The sequence below is a fragment of the Acinonyx jubatus genome, chromosome B1 (genome assembly GCF_027475565.1).
Source record: "Acinonyx jubatus isolate Ajub_Pintada_27869175 chromosome B1, VMU_Ajub_asm_v1.0, whole genome shotgun sequence".
Classification (NCBI taxonomy): Eukaryota; Metazoa; Chordata; class Mammalia; order Carnivora; family Felidae; genus Acinonyx; species Acinonyx jubatus.
Genome location: NC_069382.1, coordinates 152626381 through 152645232, shown reverse-complemented (window position 1 = coordinate 152645232; position 18852 = coordinate 152626381).

Below are 18852 nucleotides of genomic sequence, written 5' to 3'. Positions count from 1 at the left end.
GAAAGAGGATCTCTTTTGCACTGCTGATGGGACTGCAAACTGATGCAGCCACTCTGGAAAGCAGTATGGAGGTTCCTCAAAAAATTAAAAAAAAAAGAGAGAACTACCCTACGACCAAGCAATTGCACTACTAGGTATTTATCCAAGGGATACGGGTATGTTGTTTTGAAGGGATACATGCACCCCAATGTTTATAGCAGCAGTATCCACAATAGCCAAAGTATGGAAAGAGCTCAAATGTCCATCGATGGATGCATGGATAAAGAAGATGTGGGATATATATACAATGGAGTATTACTCAGCAATCAAAAAGAATGAAATCTTGCCATTTGCAACTATGTGGATGGAACTGGAGGGTATCATGCTAAGTGAAATTAGTCACTCAGAGAAAGACAAATATCATGTGACTTCACTCATATGAGGACTTTAAGATACAAAACAGATGAACATAAGGGAAGGGAAGTGAAAATAATATAAAAACAGGGACGGGGACAAAATATAAGAGACTCTTAAATATGAAGAACAAATGGAGGGTTACTGGAGGGGTTACTGGAGGGTTACTGGGGGGATATGAGCTAAACGGGCAAGGGGCATTAAGGAATCTACTCCTGAAATCATTGTTGCACTATATGATAACTAACTTGAATGTAAATTTAAAAAAAATAAATTTAATTAAAAAAAAGAAAAATCCCAGCCCTTCATGTAAATAAGTGAACAAATGAGCAAAATCTATACATAAAACCTAAAAAAATAATGAAACCTAAATTTCAAAATAAATAAAAAGTTAAAAATTCTAAGGATTCGAAATTTCTAGTTGGTATATGTTACAGGTTGTGGTAGCAATACAAGATTTCCTCCCTCAAAATCTAGAGGAATGCCAGAATTAACATTTCCTTAGTGCAGAGTAACTCCAGAATTTTGCACATTTTCTAAAGAACATTAATTATCCTATTGACTGAGTTTATCCCAGTATGTCATCTTTTTTAAAATAGTTGCCTTCTTTCTAAATACAATTAGAAATATTTTTATTATTTATAGATGCTTCAATTTAATTTGGTGAAACTGAAAAAATGTTCAAAATCCCAGAGTCTCAAAATCCCAACGTGATTTTCATATGTATTTGATTATAAATATTTATTTTAAAATATTATAAATCTCGGGGGGCCTGGGTGGCTCAGTCAGTTAAGTGTCCAACTTCAGCTCCGGTCATGATCTTGTGGTTTATAGGTTCAAGCCCCATGTTGGGTTCTGTGCTGACAGCTCAGAGCCTGGAACCTGTTTCAGATTCTCTGTCTCCTTCTCTCTCTGCCCCTCCCCCACGTGTGCTCTGTGTGTGTCTCTCTCTCTCAAAAATAAAATAAAACATTAAAAAACATTAACCAAAATCTATAAAGAACTTACTAAATTCAACACCCAAAAAACAAATAATCCAGTGAAGAAATGGGCAGAAGACATGAATAAGCCATTTTCTAAAGAAGACATCCAGATGGCTAACAGGCACATGAAAAAATGCTCAATATCACTCATCATCAGTAAAATACAAATCAAAACCACACTGAGGTACCCCCTCACACCAGTCAGAGTAGCTAAAATGAACAACTCAGGAAACAACAGATGTTGGCTAGGATGTGGAGAAACGGGTACCCTCTTGCACTGTTGGTGGGAATACAAACTGGTGCAGCCACTCTGGAAAACAGTGTGGAGGTTCCTCAAAAAATTAAAACTAGAACTACCCTATGACCCAGCAATAGCAGTACTAGGAATTTATCCAAAGGATACAGGAGCCCTGATTCATAGGGGCACATGTACCCCAATATTTATAGTAGTACTTTCATCAATAGCAAAAGTATGGAAAGAGACCAAATGTCCATCAACTGATGAATGATAAAGAAGAGGTGGTTTATATATACAATGGAATACTACTTGGCAATGAGAAAGAATGAAATATTACCATTTGTAGCAACGTGGATGAAACTTGAGGGTATTATGCTAAATGAAATAAGTCAGTCAGAGAAAGACAGATATCATATGTTTTCAATCATATATGGAACTTGACAAACTTAACAGAAGACCATGGGAGAAGGGAAGGGGAAAAAATAGTTTCAAAAAAAGGGGAGGCAAACCATAAGAGACTCTTAAATACAGAGAGCAAACTGAGGGTCGATGTGGGTGGAGGGAGGAAGGGGAAAATGGGTGATGGGCATTGTGAAGGGCACTTGTTGGGGTGAGCACTAGGTGTTGTATGTAGGCAATGAATCAAGGAATCTATTCCCGGAGCCAAGAGCACACTGTATACACTGTATGTTAGCCAAGTTGACAATACATTATATTTTAAAAATTTTGCTAAAAACTCTTTAAAGATATTAAAATCTGTATAAAAATAAATGAATTAAAAACCAACATAACCGCATCTAACAAAACAAACATTCTGATATAGACATTAGCCTGGTCCCTGCACAAGAATGATACACAAATTCATGAAGAGTTCCATATTAAAAAAAAAAGAAAGAAAACAGCATTCTGATATGAGTTATACAGAGCAATTACCAAACCAAGGAACCAAGAGATATCATCTTTGTGAAATCACTTTTTGTTTAGTGAACTGAGATAATATAAAGGATTAAATCATGGCTCGCTATTATCATTGTAGCTAGAAATTTGTAACTCAAGGATTGTAAAGACTTAATGGGGATGTCTATTTTCAAGTGGAATGGAGCAGTTTGCAACACAATGCTCCACCTAGAACAACCAGAAAATCTGGATAAAGTGGAAAGCTCAGAGAGTTGTTTAGGCAGTGAGCATCAAGGTCGATAAATCTCCAAAGACAGAAGAACCTTGAAAAAAGAAGTTTACTATTACGATCGTTTTTCCCCTGGAGTATTTGTCAATCATGAGAAGGGCCTTGAATGTGACAGTATCATTCCTGTGATTTGGTTATGCAAAATGGTATGGTTGACTTTAGGAAAGAGAGATTATCCCTGATGGACCTGATTTAATCAGGTGCACCTTAAAAGGGACCTGGCTGTTCCTGGTGAGAGATTCCAGATGTGAGAGGTAATGAAGGAAATTCTCCTTTGCTGTGTTTGAGAATGGAAAAGGCCACAAAGCAGGGCATAGCAGACAGTCCCTAACAGCTAAGAGTAACCACTGGCTAGCATACATCAAAAAGTTGGGGACCTCAGTATTACAACTACAAAGAACTAGATTCTGCCAACAGCCTGAATGAGTATGAAAACTGATTCTTCCTTATTCAACCTTCCAGGTAAACACACAGCCCAGCTGCCACTTTGGTGTCAGTCCGGTAAAACTGTGAGCAGAGAACTCAATCGTGCCATGCCCAAACATTTGACCTACAGAAATACAACATAATAAGTGGGTGCTGTTATTCATGCTGCTGAATTTGTGATAGTTTGTTATGCAGAAATTCTAAGCAAAGACAGAAGGCTGGAATCTGATATTTATACTGATGAAAAACCCAAAGAACTTCTTTGCAAGAAGAACCTGAACAAGCTTTTGGTGGAAACTTTTGCAAGACTCAGGCCAGTCTCTGTGTGGGGTTGGAGACTACAACCTTAAGTAGAAGACCTCTGAAAAGCTGATCAGATTTTTCAGCAGGTAAGACAGAAGTAAGGTCTAAGAAAATGGAGTGCACTTTCAGTTGAAAATTCTGGAGAAACAGGGGTGGATCAGAAACACACTGGTTTCTGATCACTACAGGACTACAACCAGCCTCTATGCAATAAACTCCCTGTTGGATTAATGAGTCACTCTCTTCAACTAATGGAAAGGGTAAATCCAAGATAACATTATCTGGAATCTCTATATCCATCATTCAGTCAAACATAACTGGTCATGCCAAGTCAGGACCATGTGGTTGAAAACAACAGAAAAACAGTAAGTGATAAAGAAGATCCACCAGTAATTCAAATGTTAGTTACTTAACAAAAAGATTTAAAGTAACTGTTATGAAAATGTTGTAGAAAATAAATGAAAACAGTCACAAGGGTGCCTGGATGGCTCAGTCGGTTAAGCATCTCTGACTTCGGCTCAGGTCATAATCTCATGGTTCCTGAGTTTGAGCCCCTCATCCTCTGTGCTGACAGCTAGAGCCTGGACCTGCTTCTTCTCCTTCTGCCCCTCTCCTGCTCATGCTCTGTCTGTCTCTCTCTTTCTCTCTCAAAACTAAATAAAACATTTTAAAGTTAAAAAACACAAACCACAGTCACAAAAAAATAAAGTGAAGAATTTCATTAGAGAAGAGAGATATAACAAAATATTATTATATGGAAGTTATAAACTGAAAAAATACAATAATTAAAATAAAGCATTATAGCCTTCTATTATTTATGAGAAAATTAGCGTCAGAGTTTTTTGAAATGAAAAAAAAGACCAAATAACCATTACTCAGCCTATGTTGTTTTTAACTAAAAAAGTGTAACATGGACATTACAAAATGACACTTACGGACCAATTTTCAAATTCCTCATGACAAGTGGATCAACAGTTAATAACAGGTTAATAGTTATTTAGATGATTCATGTCCAGATCTATACTTGAGAAGAGTTTAAATTTTTGTTCTTCAAATCTGGCAAATCAAATCTACATTAACCAAGAGAATACCCAATCTTTAACATTAAAGTTACCGGAGTTCTGGAGGCACAAGAACTCCTATATTGGTAACGTTTAGGAAGAAGTCCCAAAAGTTTAAAGCTAATTTCTCTGAGGACTTCCAGTTGGAAAAAAAAAAAAAATTCAAGATTTATTTTGAAAGATACTCCTAATGACTACATTTCAAATTCATAAACCTTGTCACCAGTATCCTATATGAAATGCCTTTAATGAAATTCCCCTCAGAAATGTGAGAAACTTGGGGTACCTGTTTGGCTCCATTGGTTAAGCATCTGATTCTTGATTTCAGCTCCGGTCATGGTCTCACAGTTTGTGAGATTGAGCTCCACGTTGGGCTCCATGCTCACAGCATGGAGTCTGCTTAGGATTCTCACCCCCTCTCTCCCTCTTTCTCTGCCCCCCTCCACTCACACTCTCTGGCAAAATAAATAAATAAACTTTAAAAAGAAAGAAATGTGAGAAACTGAGAAGATTGTTGCCATATCTGGTTCAGAAGGAAACTCAGAAAATGCTTAACAATAAAGAAGCTCTGTGAAAATCATATTCTACTCCATCTAAAGAAACTCTGATCTTCATTTACATATGAGGTATTGATTCTACTTATATGCCAATTGTTTTGTTTGGTTCTTGAATATAACACTGAAGATTTTTTTCTAAATATGTGAATTAACTAAAATGTTTAGGAATACAAGAACAAGCATACAGTAAACTTTTTCTTTTTTCTTCATTTCTACTTTGGAAAATTTTACTTACCCAAAATGGTATCAACTTTCTTTTGAAAGATTGTTTTTTTATTAGTAAAAGCCTACTTGTTGCAGAAGTTTTGAGATATTACACTAATAATGGATATTATCTAGATATAAAATTATTAATGCCCAAATAAAAAGAAAAAATATGATGCAAAATTCCTTATTCTGGTTAAGAAAAATGTATTAATATTTAGTAATCAGAGGACCATAATTTTATTTTTTTCAAAAATCAAAAGCTTTTCTGTGATTATAGTTAACTATATCCCACAAGGTTTGAAACCTATTTTACATAATATAAAATAGTAAAAGCTATCACAATAATAAAATTGAAATCAAATACAAAATCATGTTGGAAATCATAATAACAAATGTAGGCTAGAAATATGTGGGATTATAGTAAATTGCTATGAAATAGTTAGATTATAGATTTATTCATATATATGAAGTATAAACCCTTACCTTTAAAACAAGCCAATATTAACACCTATTATTGAATATTACAGACAAGTCTCCTGAAATGGGGTAAAATGAATTCTTTCTGCCAATGCTTCCTTTTTTAGTAGTCATTAAAATGAAACAAACCTGTAAAACATTTAAGATCTGAGCTTTAGACGTCAATGTGAATTACCTTTTCTGAATTTTGGACCCTTTCAATAATTCAACACGTGTATTTATTTCAAGGTTGGTCAGTATAAAATTTCACACTGGTATGTGAATGGTTTTTATTTCTGAACTGGATCTTAAACTGTGTACTACAGGTGTATGCTAAAAATTACTTAGCAGAGAAAATCATATTGAAGTTTCCAGCTTCCCAGATCTAATTGCTAGATTGAGGAATGACTAACAAACACTAAATAAATGAGAGAATATCCAAGAACTCTTTACCCACATTTATCATGATTAAATATGGTTTATGGTTTATGTAACTCATGTCTGAGATGCCTGGGGCTTGCAGTCCACTTTATTTTGCAGTTGTCAAGGTGAAGAAAGAAATGACATTTTGGTTGGCTTGAGCCCCTGTTCAACACTTGGGTGGAAAAACAGTATTTTCTTGGATTCAGTTTTACATGGAGAATGAATTTTGGAATTGACAGATCTTTGTTCTAATCCTACTCTTGCCCCTTGTTAGTTTTTGGAAGTTAAAGAAGTTACTTTGTTTTAACCTGAGTTTCTTTTATCTGTGAAATAATATCCATGTAGGTAGTCATATAAATATGTATAAATATACATGTGTGTGTATATATATATATACATATGTGTGTGTATATATATATGTGTGTGTGTGTATATATATATATATATATATATATATTTTTTTTTTTTTTAAGTTCTTGGCCCTTAGTAGGCATTCGATAGATGGATAGATGACAGATACTCCTGGGTGGCCTGCCCCTCCACCCACAAGTGTCCTATGCAGTGATTCAAAAGAATTAATAGAAAACAATTTTAACAGTGTATCTGAAATATGTGTAAAATGACTAAAACTAAAATTCAGGTATACTGTGTCTATTGGAATCAAATCCCACAGTGTACATTTCTCATCTTGCTAATATACAAGTGTCATGATAAGTTTCTCAAAGGTTGCTTTCATGGTGAGCCCTCCCAGGCCTTGGTCCTGGATATTACTTTAGCTTAGGCACTCAAGACAATTTTGCCTGGAACACATTTCAGGCTTAGATGAAGGAAGCCTCTGTATTTACTCAGAACGTTCACTGATACCTTTGTTTCCTCCTCCCTGCTCATGAAAATTAGAAAATGTGATGCATCTGTAATGTGCCTCTCCTTGCCAGACACTTTCATCGCAACTGCCTGTCTTCACCTTCCATTCCCTGGGAAAACACCGATTTCCTCCCCCACTCTTTTTTTTCCCCATAAAATGAGGTATATGTGACTTAACAGGTTTCCTGGCCATCTAAAAGTAGAGCGTTCCTATGAAACCTTTCATAAACTGAAATGGCATAAAGTGAAAAAGCAATTACCATTAATTTACATGGAAAAATTTTTGAGCATTCCCAGAGACAAAAAATAACCTCTCTTAGGCTTTTCTGATACCTTAAGACGGGATAAACAAAATCAATCAAGATAAAGCACAGATGCTCACAGAAACAGCTCAAAGCTATTGGGGCTTGATGCTGAGATGTTGAGTGTAGTTCCAGGGAAGGAGCTTGGCTGAGCCACTCTGGCTGCTTGGGGTGCGCGCGCTGGCTCTCTAACAGCTCGCTGCAAACAAACGCTGAAAATTATTTTCCCTTTCCGCCTTATTTCATAAAAGTGAAAATTCTCTTCAGACTTCTTTCCATTTGTGGGAACAGGTACTAACAATGCAGGTCTTTCGTAGACAGGAAGTGGTATAGCACAAACTTTCAAAAAGTTGGGGACACCTGTGTTTTTCTTTGGGTCTGTATCTCCTATTTGAAGCTCATTTTCCAGACTTAGGATCCTTACAAAAGAATTACAGAATTCCTAGGGAACATCATGAATGTACTTATTGAAATAATGCTAAGACCTGTGTTACTGTGCTAAATCTGGCAAAAGGGGATTGAGTTAAAGGGTCAATGCCACCAGTAAAGTTTCCAGAATCAGTCCAGTCTTCCTCTGAACTCTACCCAATAGCAACTTATAACACGTTCAGGTCATATAATACTTGGCTTCATATTACAGTTTTGTAGGTACATGGCTTCAGTTGTTTGTTTTTTAAAGCACCAGGGACCAATATGAGGAAGAAGAAAGAGCGTGAACTTTGGATGTCACACAACCCAAGGTAAAATTTCAGCCTCACAATTACTGGCTTTGTGACCTTAAAATAGCTATCTTAATCTTGACTCAATTGCTCATTTACTGTATGACACGTACCCTCTACGTGTCCTGGTCTCCTCACCTATAAAATGAAGATAACAATATCTACATATATATTTTAATATCGTAGTGTTGTGATGAATAAATCAGGTATTTCATATTGTGATAAGAACAGTTACTGATTACAGTAAAAGCATCAATATTAGCTTTTATAGCAATATTAATAATTATATTACTAAAGTATATTATTAAACTCTCTTAAGTTTTAATTTTCACATGCTCTGACAGGTTTATAGAGATAAACAAGTAAATATATATATGCTATTCCTAAAATGCTTACAGAGTAAGAAAATTTAACTTCTAGTATTTTAAATTTGCTTGAATTAAAAAAAATGTCTTCTTACAAAAAGTAACTCAGGGTTCCTGGGTGGCTCCGTCCGTTAAGCATCCAACTCTTGATTTTGGCTCGGGTCATGATCTCACGGTTCATGGGATCAGTCCCCGGGCCAGGCTCTCTCCCTCTCTGCCCCTCTCCTGCTTCTGTGCATACACATGTATGCGTTGTTCTCTCTCTCTCTCTTTCTCTCAAAATAAATGAATAAGCATTTTAAAAACATAATTCTGGTTTAGTAAAAACAAACCATGCCTTTTCTCTGACATAGTTTTCAAATTTTCTCTATTTTAAGTATAATGAAAGAATATAGTTTATTCCATTTGGACTTGTTCTTCTTCTTTTTTTAAATATTTATTTATTTATTTATTTATTTATTTATTTATTTATTTATTTATTTTGAGAGAGAAAGAACAGGTGCTGAACCTGGAGCCTGCTTAAGATTCTCTGTCCCTGGGGCTCCTGGGTGGTTCAGTCGGTTAAGCATCCGACTTTGGCTCAGGGCAAGATTTTGTGGTTCATTAGTTGGAGCCCTGGATTGGGTGAGCTCAAGCCCTCCTCCCCCTTCCCCGGCCCAGGCTCTGCACCCTCTCTCTGTCTCTCTGCACCTCTTAGGATTCTCTCTCTGCCCCTTGGTCACTAGCATGAATGCACTCTCTCTCTTTCTCTCTCTCTCTCTCTAAAATAAGAAAAAAAAAAGATTCTCTCATTCTCTCTGCCCCTCTCCCCTGCTTGCTCTCTTTCCTCTCTGAAAAAAACTTATTAAAATATGAATTTGCATTCAATTAAATTGAATCATTGTTCTGAAACTTGTGATTTCAAAAGTAGTTACATTTTGTAAATAATTTCCAAAATCTCTTAAGGCACCTTAAAACTTTGGATTAATATTGAATTAATTAATAACCATTAGATACATAATTAATTTGTAAAATAGAATACTGAAAAATCAAAACCATTGATTAATACTCAACACATAAAGTTTATATATTTTATTTATTCTTTCTGTGCTATACAGAGATTGTATCTTGGGGTGATGTTAATGAATGCTCATTTTTGCCACTTCAAGAAAGTGTAAAAGGGATGTGTGACTATCAAAAACTTTATCAAGTATTTATTTTCAAAAACTTTGCAATCTGTTATAATAGTGTAACAGATAGTTCTCTATTCCACTCTTCAACCCACATAGCTTCCTCTGTGAGATAAAAGTTACTTGGGGTGCTTGGGTGGCTAAGTCGGTTGAGCATCTTTGACTCAGGTCATGAACTTGTGCTTCGTGAGTTGGAGCCCAATGTTGGGCTCTGTGCTGACAGCTCAGAGCCTGGAGCCTGCTTTGGATTCTGTGTTTCTCTCTCTGTTCCTGCCCCACTTACACTCTGTCTCTTTCTCTCTCAAAAATAAATAAAGAGTAAAAAAAAATTTTAAAGAAATAGAAGTCACTTTGTTAAAAGTTATAACTGATATGAGTGGTTGAGATCAGGCAATATAGTGAGAATGCAACTTTTTTGGTTTTTTGTGTCTTTTTTTTTTTGTTTGTTTGTAGGGAAAAAGTAATTTGTCCACATCAGGAGTTCTCAAACTTTTTGGTCTTTTCCTACCTTTATGATTGAGGATCCCCCAAGACTTTGTTTATGTGTAGTTACCCATAGTTACCACATTAGAAATAAAAACTGATGATTTTTTTTATTTCTCTGAAGAGAGTAATGATGAATACATTGCATGTTGACAGTAATAATATCTTAAAATAATTATGAAATTAGTTTTTACCTGGTGGATTCCCTAATAGCTATCCTAAAGTAATGTGTCACTTTTAAAATCTGAAAAAGCATAATGAAGAACAAAACTTGTATACAAACTTATTTATCTTGGATTATAATATTTCAATCTGAAGAGAAGCTATGAAATATGTTAAAATTTTAGCAATTTGTTCAATACTGATTCCTTGGTTTACTGACTAATACCTTCACCTACAATATGAAAGGTAATTGTTCACCCTCTGTGTTATCTGCCTACATTGTAAAATTCTGTGATTTAGCAGAAAAATTTTCTGTGCTTTATGCGAACTTTATTATAGCCTTGATTATTTAAATGGGGGGAAAGAAAGAAAAACTAAAGTTATAGCTTATCAAAGAACTAAGGTTCTTTTCAATCCTGTTATCTAAATTTTTAGTGCTATATTATCATTTTAATTAGTCAAACCAAGTATTATTTCTCAGGTACCCATGATCCTATCTAAACCAAATGTCCAAATCTCTCCTGAAACTTTTTTTGATTTCTGCCTTTCAAAACTCAGATCTTAAATGTAAAAAAATAAGATTAAAATTTCAGGATATTTTTATATCTAAAACTATCAGACTGTTTCAAAGGGTCCCTGGAAAACCACAAATATTAGCTCTTTCACTTCTTAAAGGATGCTAGAAGTACCTTAATTATATTAGTTTGATAGTTGCATGGGAAGAATTGTCAAATCAAAACAGACACTCAGACTTCCTTAGGTTAAACTGAGAGTGGTAAAACGTTATTAACATAAATATTCAAGAAAATTCACACTTGATGGGAAGCCTTTAGGCATTTGTTAATGCCCTTGCTTTCAAAATGTTTCAACCTTAGGGAAAACATTGATCAAAGCTCTTAAGAAAGAGTTTTTTCAAGTTTTCCTATATTTCTATTTTTTCAGAATCCTGTTCATGCTTTAATATTAGTCAATAATAATATAATGTCATCACTCATAGTTTTAGTTATTACTTAAAATGTTCATAGGCCACCTTCTTTCATTTGAATATACCATCTTCTAGGCCATTTGTTCTTAAATGATGATACCCATCAAATTTATAAAACTGTAGATGTCATAGGTCCTACTTCAGTGTTTATTTGATATTTTTTTGTATACTCTTGATACATGTGTTTTATTTCAGTATCATTATATATCTCAAGATTTTTTCTTCTACAAAAAAAAATAGACCACTTAAAAAAATAAAACAGTCAATGACATCTTTAAAAACAAACAAAAAAACCCATCAGTCTCCTTCAACAAAGGACAGTCTCAAAGCCTTTTGGAAAAGGACTGTACTTGGGACTTCAGACTATTGACACTTTAGGTAAAAGAATGTTGGATACACGCTTCTGACCTGACACTGTTTAGACCCTCTTTCTTTCTTTCTTTCTTTCTTTCTTTCTTTCTTTCTTTCTTTCTTTCTTTCTTTCTTTCTTTCTTTCCTTTTAATAATTTATTGTCAAGTTAGCTAACATACAGTGTATACAGTGTGCTCTTGGCTTCGGGAGCGGATTCCCATGATTCATCCCTTACATACAACACCCAGTGCTCATCCCAAGTGCCCTCCTCAATGCCTGTCTCCCATTTTCCACAGCCTCCTACCTCTACCTTCATCAACCCTCAGTTTGTTTTCTGTATTTAAGTATCTCTTATGGTTTGTCTCCCTCTCTGTTTGTAACTTATTTTTCCCTCCCTTCCCCTATGGTCTTCCGCTAAGTTTCTCAAGTTCCACATACAAGTGAAAACATATGATATCTGTCTTTCTCTGACTTATTTCACTTAGCATAATACCCTCAAGTTCTATCCACGTCGTTGCAAATGGCAAGATTTCATTCATTTTTATCACCGAGCAGTATTCCATTATATATATATACACACATACACACCACATCTTCTTCACCCATTCATCAGTTGATAGACATTTGGGCTTTTTCCATAATTTGGCTATTTTTTATAGTACTGCTATAAACATTGGGGTGCATGTGCATCTATGAATCAGCACTTCTGTATCCTTTGGATAAATTCCTAGTAGTGCTATTTCTGAGTCGTAGGGTAGTTCTAGTTTTAATTTTTTGAGGAACCTCCACACTGTTTTCAAGAGCTGCTTCACCAGTTTGCACTCCCGTCAATGGCGCAAGAGGGTTCCCGGTTCTCCACATCCTCCACAACATCTGTTGTTTCCCGAGTTGTTCATTTTAGCCACTCTGACCAGAGTGAGGTGGTATCTAGACCACTTTTCAACTGTGCCAGTGGACTATGTCAGCATTTCTAGGACTGTATGAACTGATGAGGGGAATTTTTATGTAATGCTTAAGCAGGGACTATTGTTCTATTTCATGAATATGTAAGAAAGGTTTGTGTGTTTTTTCTATTTGTTAAGCTATCTGAAAACCAGAACAATTCAGTAAACTCTATTTTGGTAAATTGAAATGCAGTCTCTTAAATGATACCTAATTCTCACTGATCACCAAATTGAGAAATTCTTACTACTTCTCCTTACTTTTTATGCAATATAGTTATTTACATAGGTTTGATAAGAAAGTCTTTCTTTTTACCAGATGTTAATAGAACAAAATGATTGTACAACCATAGTCTTATCTTGAGTGTCATATTTGAAAACAATGCTTATTTCATCAGACAGACAAGATGCTTTTGAGAAACAAAGGCTAGCTTTATTGTGAAGACAATGCTTATAGAGCCCTCCTGGGGAAACTGCCTGATGGCTGGTTTTCAGGTCCAGCCTAGCAGGTAGTAAGGAAGGGTACTTCCCATTAGGTCAGGAAAGTTTGGATATTTGGATCACTATGAGAAGACAGAAAAATCACCCAAATTTAGAACTAATTCAGGTGAAATATAGTGGAGGGAATATCATGAGCTTCATTTGGTCACCTTGTGATAGTACGTAACAAAAGCTTTTATAAGTCAAATTTGAACTGACTTATGAAACTTTCCAGAAAGAAGTTAACCTTGTGCTGTTTGTAATGGTTAAATATTATATGGCTCTTGATTTGTAAAAAGTTTAAGAAGGCCTCTGTGGTAAATTCATACTTTTAGTGTACATATACGAATAATCAAGTCAAACCTAGTGAGACCAGACTTATTTCATAATCAAGAAAATCTTTCTTGGGGCTCCTGGGTGGCTCAGTTGGTTTAACATCTGACTTCAGTACAGGTCATGATCTCAGTTTGTGGGTTCGAGTCCATCAGGCTCTCTCTGTTTCTCTCTGTCTCTGCCCTTACAGAGAGAGAGTCTCTCTCTCTCTCTCAAAAATAAATAACTTTTTTTTTTAATTTAAAAAAAGAAAAAAAAGAAAATCTTTCTTTGTGACTATCACAATTTTAAGATAAGCAGAGACTGTCAGGGAAAACTGTGAAAGACTTTCAAAGGTATCAAAAAAAATTGCCAACTGTTTTCAGTAGAAAACTGTGCTGTCTAGGGGCGCCTGGGTGACTCAGTCGGTTGAGCGTCCGACTTCGGGTCAGGTGACAATCTCCTGGTCTGTGAGTTCGAGCCCCGTGTCGGGCTCTGTGCTGACAGCTCAGAGCCTGGAGCCTGCTTTCGATTCTGTGTCTCCCTCTCTCTGCCCCTCCCCAGCTCATGCTCTCTCTCTCTTTCTCCCTGTCAAAAATAAATAAACATTAAAAAAATTAAAAAAAAAAAAGAAAACTGTGTTATCTAGAATACACCCTTCCAGGTTATCTGACTCTATCGGGTTTGTACTATTCATTTTCTTTAACCTATTTTATAATTTTGTAAATTGTAGAATATCAAAATACAGTTGACCCTTGAACAATATGGGTTTGAACTGCATGGGTCCCATTACACAAAGAATTTTTTCAATACATTCAGTATAGTACTATAAATGTGTTTTCTCTTCCTTATAATTTTAATAACATTGCTTTTTTGTTTACTTTATTGTAAGAATAGTGTATATAATATATGTAATGCACAAAATATGTGGTAATCTACTGTTTATGTTATCAGTAAGGCTTCTGGTCAATAGTAGTTAAGTTTTGGGGGGAGTCAAAAGTTATATGTGGATTTTCAACTGCATGAAGTTAGGGATTGTCAGCACCCCTAACTCCTGTGTTGTTCCAAGAGTCAACTGTAATGTGAATAATACTCGAGCATCGAAGTGCAAATTGTGTTTAGTGGATTATTGCTCTGTAGATATTAACCAGTTTGCCAGTTGTACATGTATTAAGCAAATTTATTTGAACATGTACCATAGGCCTTTATGGGTACAGCTCTTTGGATTCTTATGCAAACTGGTAGTAACATCTTACTGGTTCCCTCATTGCTTAGTGATTTATATAGGATTTTTGGCATGTGTTCATTTAAAATATAAGAAGTAGGTTATAAGTAGAATAGTTGAATAAGTAGAAGGAGGGTAAATATATTTGGATACATAGAAAGAAGATAATATACCTTCACAGGTTCAAGATAAAGCATCTTAAATAAAATCAAAAGATTACAAAAAAGATAAAATATATAATTAAGCCTTAATTTTGTACTCATTGATGCTATAAAGACAGAAGCCATTCAATAAAAAGCTTAGATTTTAAACTTGTATGTTGGCACATTTTATATATCTTTATTTTCCATAGGACTGCTTGGCCTACCTCTCAGAAACTACTTTTATGAGCACCATACACACAGTTTCATTGATTTAAATTGGTTAAAAGTCACAACGGTTGCATTTCTGAAGCTGTGTAAAAGTTCTGTCACCTAAAAAATGATATCTCTGAAATGAGAAAAATCAAACTCTATACATTGAGTAGTGCCCCTTGAAGATGGATTTCGAAAAACTGACAATCTTCATCAACCCATAAAATGTCATGTACCTGCTCTTGCCAGTCTCATGACAACAAGGCACCCAATGTAGAGAACATTTATAGTCTTAGGGACTGATAACCCATATTTCATGCAAAAAAGGGTTCAGTGGCAACTAAAATTGGGAAAGAAGATTCCCAATGAAAATTAGCATACTAGAAGTTGTGTGTATTCATAACATTATGTCATGCCTATGAAATCTTAATTAAAACAAAACTTTCCAAACCTATGTGAGGATTTGCCCCTAGAGATACCTATTAACAGCACATGGAATAATATTCCCCACAACAATAGTTTGGGGTATCTGTACTATGTCATAGGTCATATTTTAGGTTCTCACTAAATCCTTAATAAATTCTCTAAAAATTTAGGTATTTTTAATGATAGGTATTATAAATGCTTATAACAGAAGTATAAATATACACAAGAAAAAATTTAAAAAGTCACATGTAATCCCATTATGTAGAAGTCACCACTTTTAAGACTGCTTTTTTTTTGTTTGCATTAGTAAGTACATCTATTTTTATAAAAAAAGGAAAATCATACTGAATGTTCTTTTCTACAGCCTCTACTTTTCATTAGAATATTATAAACATATTTCTAGATGTTAGATATTCTAAAATACTTCTTTTGAAAGGGTCAGAGAGAAGCAAATGGAGAGAGAGAATCATAAGTAGGCTGCATGCCCAGCACTGACCCTGATACAGGGCTTGATCTCATGAACCCAACCATGAGATCATGACCTGAGCTGAAATCAAGAGTCGGACACTTAAATGACAGAGCCACCCAAGCACCCCTCTAAAACACAATTTTTAATGGGTTCATGATATTCTACTTACAAATGTACCATAATTTTATCAGTAAGTATTTAAGTTAGTTTCAGTTTTTCAATATCCTCAATTCTACTGTGGATATCCTCATGGTGATATCTTGGGTACATCTATAATTACTCATTTAGTATAAATTTCTAGTCCAAACATAGTAGATCAAAGAGTATGCAAAATTTTAGTGCTTTTGATCTGTATGCGTTTAGCTTTCAACCTCATTTGGCTCCTCCAAACTGAAGACCTGTATTATTATGTCTATATTTTACTAGCAGCTCTCTTTCTAGTTTTTGAAGATATTTAAAATCATGCCCACGCTCTTCAAACCTTCAACAGTCTTCATCCTCAGCCACCTGACTATATCCTTCTTTGGAGAGAAAATGGAACACACCAGCAAAAAAATGTCTTAACTTCCCTAGCTAAAATAATTCTACTTACTTATATCACCCTCTATCCTTTTCACCTTTCCTCGAATTAAAATATAAATCTTTGTCCCACATATTGGATTGTATTCTTCTGGCTTTCTCAGAAGACGTTCATGTTTGCTCAATTACCTGTTCTCTATTCTACATCATCAGCCTCTCCTATTTCTTCCCAATACATTCCCCCACACCCCCCCCCAAAGAAAACCCCAAAATTCAACACCACAGTCCACCCCAGTTACTAACTTATACTTCTTTTCTCTCCACAAACTTCTTCAAAATGTTGTCTCTACTTCCTGTCTTCATTTCCTTACCTCCACTTACAGCTCATTGCACCATAAGTGTGATTCACCTCCTTCTCTTCCACTGCTGTTGCCAAGGTCACGTTTTCACGTATAATTCTAAAGGAAACTCATCATTTGGTCCTTTTCTTTGCCCTCTCTTCAACACTTAACACTCTTGATTATTCCCTCTTTGAAACATTCATTTTCCTTGTTTTCATGAAATCATACTCTTCTATTTTTCCTCCTACCTTGCAGACTCTCTGATCACTCTCATTTGACAGCTTCCTTTACTCTACCCATGTTTTAAAGTTAGCTATTTCTCGAGTACTGCACCAGGCTCTTTTCTCTTGTCTCCTCTTTTTTGTTTTATTTATTTCCCATACAACATACTGTCTCTAAAATATGTCATCCACACTCACGACTTTGAGTAATCATCGACCTCATCTTTATCCTGTGCCAACAGGATAACTTTATCCTAAGTGACTAACAATTTTCATGTACCACCTATAACTTTAACGAAGTTACTTAAGCTTTCTCAACCTTAGTTGTCCCATCTGTAAAAAGGAATAAAGATTGTACATCTGCCGTGGGTCACACTATAAAGCGCCAGTGAGACAATTTAAATATTTTGGCACAGTACCTGGCAAAAAGCAAGTGCTTAATTGTACCCTTCATTAATAGTAATTCAAATAATTTTAGATTAAAACATCACAAAATTCAAGTAACTTGTAGTAAGAAAGCATTTGGTAAATAGAAAAAATTAAGACCAAAGTAATGAATTGATGTTTATACAAAAGACTGTATTAGTTTACGTGGCACTACCTGCAATAACATATGAACCTAAATTTTTAATGACCAACAAAGTAGAATTTCATTTTTCACTCATTTAAAATACAACAGGTGGGTAGAGGCGTTGCCCATTCATTAATTTATTCGGGTACTCTGATGGATGCAGATTTGGTAAACATACAGTTCACCTTCCAGGATTTTGCAGCTAGTCTTGCCAGATATTTTGCCACTGTATATCTTGGGTCTCCATCTTTCTAGCCTCTTACACAAATTTTCTTGCCATCCACTGACGTCTTACCAAGCTAAGAGATATATCTTTTAGGCTTTTGTTGTTGTTGTTGTTGTTGTTGTTGTTGTTACAGCTCTCCTCACTTCTAAGTACAATTTGGGTAATAGTTCTAGTAACACAGTCTGCCTAAGAGATGAATGCCAAAATCTCAGTGGCTGAACACAGTGAGCATATAAAATTAACATCACTTGTATAGTATCTTTCTCAACTTCTTGCTAAACTGTAAGTCAAGAAACATACATCAATTCTTGCAGTGTAGGTAATTAGTAACAAGCAGCATGACTTGGGTGAAGTTATTTACCTTTTTCCTGTCTGGGGTGGGGGGGCACTTTCTATTGCCACGTATTTTTCAAAGCACTTCATACCTATTAACTTATTTAATAATCACAAGGACCCTCTATTATTGGCCCTGAGTTACAGACAAGTAAACTGAGGCCCAATATATCTACATTCAGAAACACTGTCTTTCTGATGTAAAATGTTACCGATGATCTAAAAGTTAGTATTTGAAACTTCTTAACAAACCTTTTTGGCGGTGGGGAACCTTCACACATCATCACGTGTATCTCATGTGGTTACTTTTTAACAAAAGCCTTCTAATGACACACACTTTGTCACACTCATAGGTTTGGGTAAATGATGAAAGAATAGTAGAAAGTCCGACAAATCTTTAATCACTGCTTTTAAGACGCACACACATTTCTTTCATCTCTGCATAAAGTCAGTGCAGAAGTCAGCATTTCTCAGAAGTTACCCTGGGTCCAGCTGCTGGAGAAGAGCGTAGATCCATGTTAATGTCCCACGCCTTGTGATCAGGATGAAAGGGGCCATTCTAAGGTATCTACTGACTCCTTCCTCCAGCACCTTAGGTTACACCACCTTACGCTTTATGAGATCTGGAAAACACATGGGCATAATGTCTTTATTAAGTTCAGAGAATAATAGAGGAGCCAGAAGGTGATTTAAAGCCCAGAACATAGCATGTTAGGACTCTGGTATTCATCTCAACTGCCAGATTCAAGAATCAGTGAAATGTCAAATCAAGCAGTGACATCTCTGCACTGAGTGAAAGTT